The sequence below is a fragment of the Pinus tabuliformis genome, chromosome X (assembly GCF_031772625.1).
Source record: "Pinus tabuliformis cultivar Carrire ecotype Pingquan chromosome X, CPIR1, whole genome shotgun sequence".
NCBI lineage: Eukaryota > Viridiplantae > Streptophyta > Pinopsida > Pinales > Pinaceae > Pinus > Pinus tabuliformis.
This window is the reverse complement of record NC_142308.1, coordinates 1,649,526,503-1,649,542,203: the sequence shown is the minus strand read 5'-3', so window position 1 is coordinate 1,649,542,203 and position 15,701 is coordinate 1,649,526,503. Positions and strand designations below refer to the sequence as shown.

Genomic DNA, 15,701 nt, shown 5'->3' with positions numbered 1-15,701 from the left:
ATATAGGACTCTCAAAGTTAAATTGTACTTTAAATGGGGCATAACCTCCGAAATGATTGATGGATGAAGATGCTTCACCCGTTGATACCTGTCGAAGGATCTGGGAAAAATTATCCATCATCTTTTTCCTTTGTCACTTGAGGACCTCTTCAAGCAGAAATTTGAAAGGATCTCCTACTCCCTCATCTTTCTTTTCTTACACCATGGGACGCCACCAGGGTCGGGGACATGCACAAAAAAACAAAGGAATGGAAAATCGCTCTAATATCACTGATCCAAATGTGTGAAGGAATTGAATGAAATATAGATTCAAACAAAAACATAGAGATACAACAAAACATAAATTCAATTAATAAATAGCAATGGTTGAAAATTTTTTACATGCAAAAAGTAAACAAACTAGCTCAGGCAATGGTAGATTATCTTTGAGAAGAGATGCGACAACTACATAACTTTAGAACTGAGTTACAATGAGGCTCTTAGACCTTGTTATCATCGAGAAATAATAGAAAACCCTAAACATCCAAAAACTTAACCCTAGGAGATGAAGTACCAAAATCTTATGGGCCTCACTAGTGTTAGTTGGAACGTCAAATTCCTGAGGTTGTAACTTTGGCATACAATATTTTTTTGGCACGCACGATATCCCGTTAGAAAATTTTATCCGAGGACAACAAATTTCGACTAAAAATTCAACATGAAAGCCTTTCATTTTCCCGTTTCCCAAAAAAAAGTCGTTTAGGGCCTCAAAATGACTTTGAAAGTTCGAGACCCGAAAAACTGCCAAAAATAGAAAACTGCCAAAAATAGAAGACTGCCAAAATAGGAAACTATGCTGGAAATTAAGAAACTGAAAGTAAACAATGTTGATGGTCTAAGTGGAATAGGAAGGTGGCCACCAATATCCTCCTGTATCATATTCATTTGTTGGATATCAAACTATTATTGCTAGGGTTGAATCCTTATTTATTTGTCGAAGAATAGAACTTGATTGTTGGGGTTGAATTGTTTGGGTGTTTGGAGATCGAATTACTACATTCCTTAGAGGTCAATTTTCCATTGCAAAAGAGGAGGATCAAATTTGTCACTTATTGAAGGTTTAATGCTTGCTCACATATTTACCAAAGATTAATTTGGTTACTAGAGGTCGAGATCATTCTTTGAGGGGGCGAGTTCACCAGGAAGAAGATATTATTTTCTGAAGTGTTGAGTTATTCAAGAAGGTTGAGTTCTCATATATGTCAAGTCATGCTTCCTTGAGGTTCGAGTCCATTTGTGGGGTTGTGTCATCTTTTCATCGATCCAAGTTGGTCTATCCAATTGTCGAGGATGTATCACAGGTTTCCAAATTCTCATTTGCATGTAAACCCTCCAATTGAGTTAGTAAAGTTATTGGTTGTGCTACTGAAATTTTTCTGCTATTGTGTTTATTTCTTTTTTTTCAAAGTGTTTGAAGAAATGTTTATTCACTAAGTGTTTGGAGAAAACCTTCAAAGAAAATTTTTAAATTATACTGGCTTATAATTAGGGTACATTACATGTGTATTGTAACCATTTCATTGTGAATTAATACATTGAATGGACTTAAATACTTCGTGATGATGATCCCTTGAGAAAATTTAAATATCATCACAATTCCATCATTTTAAAATTCACTGAATGTATAAATTCTATCCCTAAAGAAAATTATTTAGAAAATATATGGTTAATGGTTTATTATTTATTTCATTTATTTTCAAATATGAAAGCCTTATTCTAAAATAAACATATTTATAATAATTTAAAATAAAATTATAATTTAATTAATTTTATGGTGTTTTTTTAATTTCGATAATGTTATTTATTTATCTATTATGTTGAACTTAGACTAGAACTAATCCAAAAGCAATGTTATTGCACCAAGAGGCGCATTCTACAGTCCAGTATGACTCCGATGTGTAATTATGTCACGTGCTAAACAAAAAATAAAAAATAATACACTAATGTCAGCCAATCTTAAATTATATGTAACTTATTGATGAGAGTTTCTGGATTCCTGTGTGCATTCTCCGAAGAGCTCGACTTTTTAATCTTATTAATGGACTAACTTTAATTATTAAAATATAACTATGTATTTGAATGGATAGTAAATTATCTCATGCTTTTAATAGTTCCTTTATCATATAGGTGAATTTGAATGGATCATAAATTTACCTTTAACAAATTTTGTTACCACATTAAAATTCCAAATTAAGTAAAAATTTAAACATTTTTACTCATTACTAAAGCGAGTGTCATTTCATAAATCAAAGGAAAAAGGTTAATTCAATGCAAAGAATCCAAAATCTTGCTCCAAAATCTTTTAATATTTATTTTAACTAAACACTTGTAAAATGAATCTTTAAAAGGTAAAGTCATATCCTAGGGATATATTAAAATATTTAAAGACATAAATATTTCCATATCAAAGTTGTAATTTATTTAAAAATATTAATTTGATGCAGTTTTATTATAAGTTTTGTTATCATGCCATGTAAAAAAAATCATGAAATCTAATATTGATATTATAATACTAATATTATATTTAATATTAATATCAATATATTATAGTAGTACTATTATTAAATTTAATATAATATTCAATTTGTTATATTATAATATATATTAACTCTATATATATATGGAGAGAAGAACAAATAAATTAAATGATAGAGGTGGAGAGATAGGGGGAGTGACAAGGGAGAGGAGGAGATACAATGAAGGAGAGGGAGGAGGAGGAATGAAGAGAGAGAGAAAGAGAGGAGTGAGAGTGGGAGAGAAGGGTAAGAGAGAGAGAGGGGGGGAGACAAGAAGATGGAAGGGGGAGATATAATGACAAGGTTGGAGGGCATATAGAGAGGGAGAGAGAGGGGGGGAGAGAGATAGTGACAAGGTTAGAGGGCAGAGAGAGAGAGATAGTGAAAAGGTTAGAGGGCAGAGACAGAGACAGAGACAGAGATGGGAGGAGAGAGAGGGAGGTAGGAGAGAAAGGGAGAGGGGGGAAAGACCAAAGAGAGGATGAGAAAGAAGGATAGAGATATGGAGTTGGAGGGAGAGAGAGGGAGTGAATAAGAAATACATAAAGTGATAAAAGTGGAGATAGAGAGAGAGGGAGAGATGGAGAGAGAGTGTGTATGTTTTGGGGTGAGATAGAGAGACAAAGAAGGAGAGATGGAAGGAAGGGGGGAGAGAAGGAGAGAGGAGAGAGGGAGGGAGATAGTGACAGAGTTGGAGGGTGAAGAGAGAGGGGGGGTAGATAGAGTGAGGTGGGAGATAAAGGGACAAAGAGGAAGGAAGAGAGAGAGGACATGACCAAGAGGAGAGAGGGAGGGAGAGAGAGGGAGTTGGAGGGGGAGAGAGAGATAGGTAAGAATAAATAGATAAAGAGATAAAAGTGGAGAGAGAGGGAGAAAGAGGGAGATAGAGATAGGTAAGAATAAATACATAAAGAGATAAAAGTGGAGAGAGAGAGAGAGAGAGTAAGAGAGAGTAAGAGAGAGAGGGAGAGATAGATATGGAGAAAAAGTGCATATGCTTTGGGGTGATATAGAGAGAAAAAGGAGAGACAAAGGGATATAGAGATATAGGTGGGGGGTGAAGAGAGGGACGAAGAGAGAGATAGAGAGAGGAAGGGAGTGAGAGATAGATATATATGGAGAGAGAGTGTGTGTGTGTGTTTGGGGAGGGTGAGATAGAGATACAAAGGAGGAGAGATGAAGGGAGATATAGATATAGATGGAGGGGGAAGAGAGGGAAGAATATTTCTTGCACAAGATGCATTGATTTCAATGTAGATGATGACTTCTAATACTATTTAACTGCTTGCACTAGATTCGTTGATTTCAGTGTCGATGTTTATTTCTAATTATATTTGATTGTTTGCACTAGATGCATTAATTTTAGTGTGGATGTTTATTTCCAATCATATTTTATTGCTTGATCTAGATGCATTGATTTCAGTGTAGATGATCATTTCTAATCCTATTTGATTGCTTGCACTAGATGCATTGATTTCGGTGTAGATGCTGATTTCTAATTATATTTGATTTCTTGCACTAGATTCATTTATTTCAGCGTAGATGTTGATTTCTATTCTTATTTGATTTCTTGCATTAGACACACTAATTTAATTGTAGATGGTGTTTTCTAACCCTATTTGATTTATCACATTAGATGGATTGGAATGTTGATTTCTAATTCTATTTGATTGGTAATATCCTTTTGCTTGGGGACTTTAATGCTCGAACTACTACTAACCAAGTTATTATGTTAAGTAACAACTCTAACCTCGACCCCTTGTGGCTTGACAAGGATGGTAATTTAGCTAATATATTCAAGAGAAAATCTGAAGACATAATCGAGAACTTATTTGGCTTCAAGATCCTCAAACTTTGTAGTTCCGAGGACTTGGTATTAACAAATGACCTCTCTCTGGCTAGATGACCTGTTTCCACGGGTTGGGTAGGAGTGTTGTGGATTATGCGATATCAGACATCCATGTCCTTAACCATATTAGAAACTTTGAGCTTCTCAACGGGTACGAGCTTGACTCTGACGATAGACCTTCGTATTTATCCCTCAATCATGCATACCACCCACATGTAGGAGACCAATGAAATCAAAAGACACATTAACTTCGATAGAAGTAATGTTGACCTTTTCTTAAGAGATTTAGAAAGGGATTTAGGCTTCCTAACTTATAATAACATCATTGATCAAATCTATTACCATTTTACTACTACCATTAGCAAGTTCTCTAATGATACTTCGTCTAAGAAGAATAATAGAACTTCCAATCCTTGCTATGACAAAGACTGTAAAATTGCCAAGAAAGCGATCAGAGACGCCCCTAATGAAATCATAAATCTCTAGAATATAGGTATATACAAAGATCTCGTCAAGAGGAAGAAGAGGTAATATATTAATAAGAGACAAGAGCATATTCTCCACCTTTCTAAAGTTGCACCTAGAAATTTTGGCACAATGTGCTTGTTCGTAAAACTAAAGATAATCATTATATCCCCCTAAAAAATTGGGATAACTATCTTAAGAAGTTGTATGACTCTCCGGACACCATGGGCACCATCTTAAACACTCCTATTAATGAAGATATATTTTCTCTAGAAGATGTTGAATCTGGGATTAATAATCTCACTAATGGGAAAGTAAAAGATATTAAAGGCTACCAAGTTAAGATCTTTAAAATGGGAAGATATATCCTCATTCCTCATCTCCACAAGCTTCTCAATTTAGCTGTAAATCATGGCTTCCCTAAGCTTTGGACACAAATCCTTATTGTGCCTATCTTCAAGAATGGAGACAAAAGTGTTCCCTCTAACTACAGGACCATTATGATTAGCCACATCCTAGCCAAGCTCTATGGGCTCATTTTGGAAAAGAAGCTTAGCCTTTGGCTTGAGAACTAGGGTAAAAAGGCTAAAGGGCAAGCTGGTTTTAGGAGACATCACTCGACTATCGACCACCTTGTCACTCTTAGTATTATTTATGAGGAATATCACAATAGTAAAACCGATCTCTTCTAATGTTTTGTGGACATTAGAAAAGCTTTCGACACTGTCCCTTGAGATAAGCTCTAGGAGAGGCTTGAAGAGATCATGGTTCCTCCTGAACTGAGGATTGTTGTGATCTGCCTCTATGAGACTGTCATTTCCAAGCTTAAGACCAATGAAGGGTGGTCTAAAGATATTAAATGAAATATCGGGGTTAAGCAAGGGTGTCCCCTTTCCCCCCTTTTTGTTATTTACATCGATAAACTAGAGGAGTGTCTGGAAACTGCGGGTTGCAAGGGCACCGAGCTCACTAGTATTATCATTACTCTTCTCCTTTATGTTGATGATATCATTCTTCTTGCAAAAATCCATGATGAACTAGACAAGAATCTTAAGATTCTTCATGTCTACTGCTCCAAGATGGGTATGGTTGTTAATACTGACGAAACTAAAATCATGATCATTAAATCCAAAAATATCACCCATGATAGTTTCGTCTATGATAACCATTGTCTAGAGCAGGTTTCTTCTTATATATATTTGGGTATTGACTTCTCTCATCATCTCAAATGGAATTATAGCACCGAGAAAAGAATTATTAGAGGTTGGAAAGCTTATTATAAGCTTGAAAACAATTGTAAGTCAATCCATATTTACATTTGGAGTAAAAAAGGTTCCTATTTGAGACTCCAATCACGCCTGTTATCTTATACGGATGTGAAGATTGGGGTTGCATTATATCTAGGGAGTCATGGAGAAATATTGAGATGATCCAAAATCAATTCATAACCTATAACCTCAAGATTAAGGGAAATACTCCCTATCCTATCCTTTTGATTGAAGTTTGCCTAGCCCCCATTGAAAGTGCCACTATGCTTAGATATCTAATGTATAAGAAGAAGCTTCACAACATGGAATCCAAGAGGCTCCCAAAAATTGTTTCTAATTTAGTCAAAACCCCCACCTACGCCTCAAGCGTCGGTCGCATAAGGATGCCCATTCTTGGCTCAACCTTTGGGGGATTAAGGAGGAGATCATCATTGGAAGCAAGGATAGTATCAAAGATACTATTACCTCCAATTTTAAGGACAATATGTGGGATGCTAAGGAGATGGAAGGTAAAAGGAAGCTAAGGTACCATAAGGAGGTGATCAACCCCACCCTTGATAACCATAATTATCTCTTTATGTTGACTAGCACTAAGAAGAAAATTAACATCGCTAGGATTAACTCTCATGAGCTTTGAAGGGAGATCGGGCGGTGGTCTACTCCCAAGACTCTCGGGGACTGCAGAATATGTTAGATTTGTGATACTAAGAAGGTGGAATATGAAAAACACTTCATTTTAGACGTCTGACTCTTTCCCACATCTGCCCTCAATTCCCTATCACCAGCCACACCTCCAATCTTCTTGGCTTATTAAGTCATCCAATGATCTTGGAGCACTTCTTTCCCTTCTCCTTGATCACAAAAACAAGATTTTGAAGAATGATAATTAGACTCTCTTTTCTTGAGGTCCAATAGACCACATTGGTCTCAGTGGACGTTAATCATCATCATCATCATTAATTTTAAAATAAAACATTAATTAATATTAAGTTATAGTTTTAATAACTTTATCTAATATGAAAAACATCATATAATATGTAATATAATTTAATATTGTTATTATTAGGTAGTTTATATTGGAATTGGGTTTGAGAAATTTTTATTTTTAAATAAATGAGTGGACAAGATTTGATTTCAAGAGAATATTCTTCATCTAATACATTATCCAACAATGATATTGAAAAATGTTTGAACAAATTCTCATTTTCAAATAAAAAAAAGTTGAAGAATAACATATTTAATTTAAAAATCATTTATTGCACCAACTGTTAGTTTTGTTGAGTTTATTCATGGGGTTTTGAATCATCTAGTAAAAATTGGTATTCTTCTGTTGATCAAAATTGATATTGTAAGTGATGACTTATTGGTCGGCATAATGTATTTATCTGAGGATTCGAGTGAACCCAAAGGAATGGAATGGAGCGATAGCAGTTTCAACATTTCAAACGTGGGAAGATACTTTTGCACCAGGGATTGACCCAAACATGGTGAAGAAGTGATATAGTTAAAATGATAGTCGATTGTGTTTAGATATGCTTTTAAAAGTTTATGAAGATATATAATACCGTGGTCAATGTGCACTAAAAACATGGTATTTTAGTAAATAATATTGAAATATTTCTTGTATTAATTTTAAAGAAAAATATATTTATTGAATATTAAAGTAGTTTGGTTAAATCTTATTATATTACTAGCTTAGATTCATCTAACACCGGGTCCATCATGCGTTGAGAGGGATCAAATCCCTTGAGGTGCAAACCTTATTTTTGGAGTGTAGAACTTGAGGAAAGGTTTGCACCTCGAGGATTTAATCCCTCTAGGTGCATGATAGATCTGGTGTTAGATGGATCTAAGTTGGTTCCAGTTGAGGGAAGTAATGTCACATTTTTAGATGATCATTATTATTTATATGTTTGAGTTTAAATTCAAAAACCACATTATGTTTTCTTTGCTTGGCATGACCATATCATTCGCTTATTTAATTTAGTCTTTGTTGCTTGCCTTGAATGATTTGTACATCTTTGTTTTGATGCTTTGAGTGGTTTGTGTATTTATGTGTTTGGGTTTGGATGATAATGTTTTTTAATGTTACAGTTGTCGTGTTATATTTTTATATGTGTATGTAATTGTCTATTAGTAATTAGTTGGTGATGAATAAGGGAGACAATCTTGTCAATAGTTTGCAAGAGGATTGATATTGCACATCTATTTCATTTAATTTTAGGTATCACAACTTCTCACAACTAATTAATTCTCAATAGTGTCCCTCCAGGTATTACTAAATATATCTTGAAGAGTAGTTTTAATAATTTATTGCATCAAGATTACTCTTGAAATAATTTTTTTCTTTGCTAATGTTTGAAATATAATTTATTTCCTTCAAGAATATTTTGATGATTTTTTATCTATAGTCTATTCAACAAAGTCAAGAAATAATGTATTTTTAATTATGTTTTTTAATGAGTGGCTAGAATTATAAAATATTTACATTATTTGTTTCTCCAAACAATTATCACATCTTTTTCAAGAATATTTTAATTCGTTTTAAATGTTTATAAATATATCTTTTCATCTTGTAAATATTATGAATACATTATTATATGCAATTATCTATTAGTAATTTTGAATATATTATGAATATATGTAATTTTGAATATATTTTAGATACATGTAATTGTCTATTAGTAATCAATTGGTGATGTAGAAGGGAGACGATCTTATCAAGGATTAATTTTCACTTTGCAGTAGGATTGGTTCTGCACATCTATTTCATTTTAATTCTATATATTGCAACTTTTGACAGTGAATTAATTCTTAATAGTGTCATTTTAGGTATTACTATATATCTTGAGAATATTTTTTCTTAATAATCTACAATGTCAATATTAAGAACATTTAATGCGCTAATGCAAGCAATCAAATAAGATTAGAAAACAACATCTACAATAAAATCAATGCATCTAATGCAAGCAGTCAAATGACATTAGAAATCAACATCTACACTAAAATCAATGCATCCAGTGAAAGTAATCAAATAGGATTAGAAATCCAAATCTACACTGAAATAAATTCTTCTAGTGAAAGCAATAAAAAAGTATTAGAAATCAATATCTACACTGAAATCAATGCATCTTGAGAAAGCAATCAAGTAGAATTAGAAATCAACGTCTACACTGAAATCAATATATCTAGTGTAAGAAATTGAATAGAATTCTAAGAAAACATCATCTACACTGAAATTAATGCATCTAGTGAAAGAAATATTCTTCCCTCCCTCTCCCCTCCATCTATTCTTAAAAAATATGTTTAATAATTTACAGCCTTAAGATTAACAAAATCCAATCCATCTAATGCGAGCAATCAAATATGATTAGAAAACAACTACACTAAAATTAATGTGTCTAATGCAAGAAATTAAACAAGATTATAAATCAACATCTACATTAAAATCAATGCATCTAGTAAAAGCAATCAAATATAATTAGAAATCAACATCTACACTGAAATCAATGCATTTAGTGCAAGCAATCAAATAGGATTACAATTCACCATCTACATTGAAATCAATGCATCTAGAGCAAGCAATCAAATAGGATTATAAACAATCATCTACACTGAAATCAATGCATTTAGTACAAACAATCAAATATAATTAGAAATCAACATCTACACTAAAATCAATGCATCTAGTGCAAGCAATCAAATAGGATTATAAGTCACCATTTACACTGGAATTAATGCATCTTGTGCAAGAAATATTCTTCCCTTTGTCCCTCCTCCACCTATATCTATATCTCCCTTGATATCTCCTTCTTTGTCTCTCTATATCACCACCCCAAACACACATGCTCTCTCTCTCTCCATATATATCTATCCCTCCCTCCCTCACTCCCTCCTTCTCTCTATCTCTCTCTTCTTCCCTCTCTTCATTGCCCATCTATATATCTATCTCCCGATGCCTCTCCTTTGTCTCCCTATATCACCCCAAAGAATACACACTCTTTCTCCATATCTATCTCTCCCCCCCTCTTACTCTCCCTCTCCCTCTCTCCCCTTCTGTTTCTCTCCCCTCCTTCTCTCCTCTCTCCCTCTCTCTTTCTACCTTATCACTCCCTCTCTCTCTCTCTCTCTCCATGTTTCTCTCTTTATGTCTATCTTCTTACCTCCCTCCCTCTCCCTCCCTCCCTCCCTCCCTCCCTCCCTCCCTCCTCTCTATAATGTCCTCGCTCTCTTACTTCCTTTCTATCCCTTTGTCTCCCACCTCACTCTATCCCCACCCCTCTCTGCTCTCTCTTTTCACCCTCCAACTCTGTCACTATCTCCCTCCATCTCTCCTCTCTCCTTCTTCCCCCTTCCTTCCATCTCTCCTTCTTTGTCTCTCTATCTCACCCTAAAAATACACTCTCTCTCTCCATCTCTCCCTTGTCACTCCCTTTCTCTCTCTCTCCACTTTTCTCTCTCTATTTATTTCTTTTTCTCTACCTCTCTCCCTCTCCAACTCCATCTCTATGTCCCTCCCTCTCTCCTCCTCTAGTCCTTCCCCTCTCTCCCTTTCTCTTCTACCTCCCTCTCTCTTCCCCCATCTCTCTCTCTCTCTCCCCTCTAACCTTGACATTATCTCTCCCCTCTCTTTCTCTCTCTCTCTATGCCCTCCAACCTTGTCACTATCTCTCTCCCCCCTCCCTCTTGTTGTTGGGAAAAGTGTCTACTCAGAACGCCCCTATCCCACTAAGGTGTGACAGTGCCTTAGCAAAAAACAAGGAAAACTACTTTCATATTCTTCTTTATGAACTGTAAATGAAGAGGAATAGGATGAACTAACCTGTGTCTTGCGCTAGTTCTTTGATCCAATCTCTCTCCTCTTTGACAGCTTCCAGCTACCTGCTCCTTCACTTGCCCAGCTTCACCAAGTTCCTGCAAGATCACAGAAGAGGAAAACTACACAAAGACATGGATTTACATTCATAAATAGCTTAGGATCATATTTAAGCTAAACATGCAAATATAACAAAACATCATTGATACACAAGCATGTAGGAGAAACTCAAATAGTTTTATTGATATAACAAGATGGTCCAAGAGGAGTTACAACCGATGATTCCTGTAATGCCCCACTTAAATCTTATCCTACAAATTGTGTTAATATTTACATTATCTGAAAATATTGAGGAATATTGGTCTAAAATAAATTTATGATTTTCATTATTCAAATTCCCCACTTACCTTCTCAATTAGAATATTGTGTAGGATATGGTCTCCTTCCATTAATTCAAAATATATTTATTCATTCACACACCCCAAGGTACCCTCACATTTAATAAGGAGAAGACAAAGTCCTCTCCATCTTATCATCAATATATATTTATTCATTTCACATTCCCCAAGGTACCCTCACATTTAATAAGGAGAAGACAAAGTCCTCTCCATCTTATCATCAATATATATATTTATTCATTTCACATTCCCCAATGTACCCTCACATTTACTAAGGAGGAGACATGGTCCTCCCCATGTAATTACACTTCACATTCCCAAATGTACTTCCCCATCAAATTCTCAATTTTAAATTCATATCACAATTCCAAATGTACTCTAGCTTGGAAGAGAAGTCAACCAAGGATGGGTGAGAGTTAATGACATTTAATGAGAGGTGGTTGAGGAAAGAGGGTATAAAAGGGAAGGGGGAAGGAAGAAGAGGGGGGAGTTGGAGTCTTGCTTAGGATTGTGGGGGTTGGTTGTGATTGTTTGGCCTTGTTATGATTTTGGGAGACCTTGGAAACCTTTGGAGGTTTCTTGGGTTTGAGAGGAGAAAAGTATCATTACCTAGTTTTGCACATTCTTTTGAGGACACACTATATCTGGTTGGACTTGGGCACGGAGGGCTAGGGAACCTGTGGAGGTTTCCTGGGCTAGGAATTTATTTCCTAGTTGGCTGGGAGGTAAATCCGATTGGGTCGTCCAGAAGGAGCGTGCAGCAGGAGCTATCAAACAAAGGTATCGTCATCAACTGCCGGAACAGGTATTTTTCCATTGACTACTCTTGTTAAGTTGATGGAATGCTCACCTTAATTTATGTTGCTTATGATAAAATGATTAAATGTTAAATGTTTAAAGCTATGTGAAAAGGTGAGCAAGCTCCTTTGTTATTTATAAATTAATAGAAAAATAGATATGTTAGTGCATAACTAAATAAAGGCTCTAATAATAGGATTCGGGTTCTTACACATGGTATCAGAGCCAGGTTCAAAATCTGAGGCCTAATAGTGGCTCTCCTTCATCTAATCAGCCACAAGAATATATTAGATTTGAATCTAGATCAAAAGAATCAACTCTCGCTTGAAATGATTGCAAACTTTATTGTTCGTAGGTCGATCTAAAGAATAAGATGAAAGCATAGAATTTGCACAGTTCGACTCCTTTTCTGGCTGTAAAGCGAATTTCATACCACCGGCCTTGAATCTGTTGCCATCCCCGAATATGTTACTCTCATGGGGATTGAACAGACCACCATTTTCGTTCAAAAAAGGTCTCGGACCTCGCCTTCTTGCGGGCCTGCCCAAATGGGTCCATGAGATCTTCGATTGTATGCATATGTATTGAGTTACGGCCTATCTTCACTTTCCAGCAAACCCTTGCCCTTGTCTTTCCACATCACAAAGCCAAATTCTATTTCTATTCTGCACGATTGCAGTGAGTTTCAAAGGCATCTTTGAAATCCATGGGCTACACAAGAAAACGACTGACCCATCAGGTCATTTTCAATGGCATCCACAATTACGCATCATATTTTTTTTGCAATTTTGGAACCCTAGTAAACTTTTGGAATCTAAATCCAAATCCGCATCTAATCCATGGATCTGTGGATTCATTCCCTAGGGAGGATGTTTCCAGTAACCTAGCATTTACTACAAAGTTTTGCAAGCCAAGTGAAGTGTATGCACTTAGATTTGGAATCATTTCATTATGAAGTCATGGCGTCGATGAGTTTCTCTGAAATGCTCAGATTCTCCAGCCATTAGAAGCACCTTTGGGCAGCCATTATTCTTCATTAATAATTAGCGAGCAGGCTTGCTTGGAGTTTATTTTCAAAAGGGTTTTAAGCTGTCGTGGAATCAATCTGGATTTGTAGTCATGAAGCTCGATGTCAATGTGTTGCGATATTTATCCAAGGACGAGTTTCGTGTACTCACAGCCGTTGAAATGGGCATGAAAAATCATGAAATTGTCCCAGCAGAGCTTGTGGATCGAATTGCCGGTCTCAAGCATGGGGGCACTTACAAGAATTTGAGAACACTGCTTAGGCATAAGCTTGTGCATCACGATTCATCCAAATATGATGGTTATCGTCTAACCTACATGGGATATGACTTTCTTGCAATAAAGACATTGGCAAACCGCGGCATTATTGTAGGTGTTGGTCGTCGAATAGGTGTAGAACATTGGCAATGAAATTGCACAGATTGGGTCGGACATCATTTAGAGCTGTTAAATCTAAGCGTGACTATTTGAGACATCGAAACAGCTATAATTGGCTCTACCTATCAAGACTTGCCGCTCTTAAAGAATTTGCCTTTATGAAGGCCCTTGAAAAACACGGTTTTCCAGTTCCTAATGCAGTAGACTGTAATCGACATTGTGTTCTGATGTCTCTTGTTCCAGGTTATCCTCTGGTCCAAGTTAAGCAGCTGCAACATCCAAAACAAACATTTAATATTATAATTGGCCTAATTGTTCGACTGGCAGAACACGGTCTCATCCACTGTGATTTCAATGAGTTCAATATTATGATTGATGACGAGGAAAATGTCACAATGATTGACTTTCCACAAATGGTTTCTGTCTCTCATCGCAATGCGCAAATGTATTTTGATAGAGATGTAGATTGTATATTCAAGTTCTTTGAAAAGAGGTTTGCCACCTCTGCTGCTGAGGGGTCAGACGTACTAGAAGAATCAGATTCAGATTCAGATGATGATAGAAGGCCATGCTTTGAAGCAATTGCTAAATCAGCTGATTCCTTGGATAAGGCACTTGCTGCAAGTGGGTTCACAGAACAGAATCAGGATGATTTGGAAAAGTTTGTTTTTGGGAAGGCAGATAGTAATGATGCCCCAAGTTCAGATATTGAAGATGATGCAGAAGGAGAATCATTTTCCCAGGAAACTGTGCTTGGTGGTGAAAAAGCTAGTTGTCTTGAGACCCAAGAATCAATTTCCCAGGAGCCTCTGCCTGGTGGTGAAAACGCTAGTCATCTGAAAACCATTTCTGTAGATGTTAATGGTGATTGTGCAGAGGTTTCAGATCATGGGGATAATGTAGATAGTTGTAGTGCAAGTGACAGGGTTGCTGCCATTTCTCTTAGTAATGGATGCAATATGGATCAACAAATATCTGCACAAGATACAAGTATCCAATCCAGCACTGCAGGAGATCCAAGCTTATCATGGAGAGTTGATTGGAATGTATTAGAGATATAATTATACCTTTGACAACCAACCCCCACTTCTTCTTGCAACAAAAACTACTTCAAATTGCTCAAATAACTGCCTTCAAAGAATATTGCCAAAAGGTTTAGCACAGAATGGTCTTCTACACAATTTTATTTGCCCGAAAACAGAAAATTTTCTTGTTGCAACAAAACTAAAGTGTTATTTTAGCTTAGATAGAAACTTCTACAGGATTGCAAGGAAAATTTTGAAGTGCAATTTACAGGTTAGAAATGTCTTGGTCTTCAAAGATTCAACTAGATTTGAAAAATCTCTAGTGGTTAGGCTTCAAGGTCACTGAGTATTGAGCCGTTCACCAGTGTTTAGTTCCTGCTGTGGTATGGTAAAAGGGATGAGGCCAAAGTAATTTCTGCATGACTTTTGGGGAACAGATGCCTTTCAACCCTGGCACCTAAGCCAAAGGAATTCTTTGTTGTGAAATGCATCACCCGTCTATTTTTCTCAAAACAACCTTCAAAAAAAAAAAGACCCAACATTGTGCCCTCTGCAACCTTCATAGGTTCTCCCATTTTACTCTCATCCAATTTCTCCATTTTCTGGAGAAGGTAATGTCTTGTGTCATTAGTAGCATCTTCCAAATATTTTGTAGTTCTCACCATAAAGTTCAACTCATCCCTTCCACCCTCTTTGGCCACTTTTTCACATCTATAAGTGCCTGCAATTCTTTACAGCAATCATCAGTGATATCTTATAAGTTCTCTATTACCCATCAAATTCATTCATTTGTGTCAAGATCACCTGACCCTTTTTGCGTATACCATCAATATTTTCTGATAGACTTTCCTCATGTTTAGCCTTGTGTGCTTCCTGAGTGTCAATGCATTCACTAGGAGGACTACCAGCAGAGCATGGTGCAACATTATATTCAGCTTGGTAACCAACATGGGAACGACCTCTTGATGGACTATCAGACCATTGTCTAGTATCTGTAACATTAAGGACATATGTTCTAACTGGGACAATACTCTCATCCCAGTTCATCCAATACACTGTATTTCAAGTAGCGCGTCCTAATTTCTCCTTGAAATCTCTCATCCCAGTTCATCCAATACTCTGT

General features: G+C 36.0%; 1 pseudogene; it reads left to right on the top strand.

Annotated features, from left to right (window-relative positions):
• The first annotated feature begins 13,057 nt into the window (after positions 1–13,057).
• Positions 13,058–14,628, top strand: LOC149146354 (serine/threonine-protein kinase rio2 pseudogene; annotated as a pseudogene).
• The last annotated feature ends 1,073 nt before the right edge of the window (positions 14,629–15,701 follow it).